Source organism: Plasmodium reichenowi, chromosome 5 (assembly GCF_001601855.1).
Source record: "Plasmodium reichenowi strain SY57 chromosome 5, whole genome shotgun sequence".
Classification (NCBI taxonomy): domain Eukaryota; phylum Apicomplexa; class Aconoidasida; order Haemosporida; family Plasmodiidae; genus Plasmodium; species Plasmodium reichenowi.
In genome coordinates this window covers 881,932-883,140 of record NC_033650.1, presented here as the reverse complement: position 1 = coordinate 883,140, position 1,209 = coordinate 881,932, and positions in this window count along the sequence as shown.

Genomic DNA, 1,209 nt, shown 5'->3' with positions numbered 1-1,209 from the left:
AAAAAAAAAAAAGTTAGCAAAAATTAAAATAAAACACAGCAGATTTTTTTTTGGGAATATATATTAAATTGGAAAAAAATAAAATATGATAATAAATTAAAACAAAACAATTTATAACCACACAAAAAGAAAAAAAAATATATATATATAATATATTGTTATTTTGTTTATGTGTGTGTAGCTACATATTTTAATATTTTAATATTTAAATGTTTAAATGTTAAACATTTTATTGGTAATAAATGTATTTTATATACATGAACAAATGTATAATACATATTATATATATATATATATATATATATATATATATATATGTGTGTTCTTCTTTTTTTTATTTTATGTCATACCACTATTTTAACAATATATGGTAACAAAATGTATATTAATTATTGATATGTAGTAATTTTTATATTAAACCATATTCTTTACAATGTTATTTTTTATATCCCTTAATTAAATAAAACATTATTTTCAGTTCATTCTTTTTTTCTTTTTTTTGTTATTTTTACAAACAAATAAAAATATGATGAAATAATTAAATAATTAAATATATATATATATACAAATTTATTATATGAAGCCGAATGAACAGTGTTTTTAAATATTATGAAATTAAAAAAAATATAACATATATATATAATATATATATATATACATTCAGGGTTTACCTCTTTAAATAAAAAAAAAATACATATCACTTATAATATTTTATATAAAAAAAAAAAAAAAAAAAAAAAATTCAAATATATTTATTTTAATATATATATATTTATGACAATTAGTGAATGTGCTGCTTTGAATTGTAGTATTAAAAATGAAGCAGATAAAATATATATATAAAATATATATATAAAATATATGTATAAAATATATATATAAAATATATATATATAATATATATAAAATATATATAAAATATATATATTAAAAAGTTATATTTAGAAGCAAAATTTTCCGATATAATATATGCATAATTTTCTTTTCCTTGTTTTTTTTTTTTTTTTTGTGTTTTTTTATATTTTTTCAAGTCCTTTTTACACCTTACTGAATATATATATATATATATATATATGTGTATATATTTAATTCCTGTATGTGATCCAACTTTATACATAAGAGAAGAATATATATGTGTTAATTTTTTTGTTTATTTATTTATATAATGATTATTATTTATATTACCAACCTGTAAGAACTTCAAAAAAA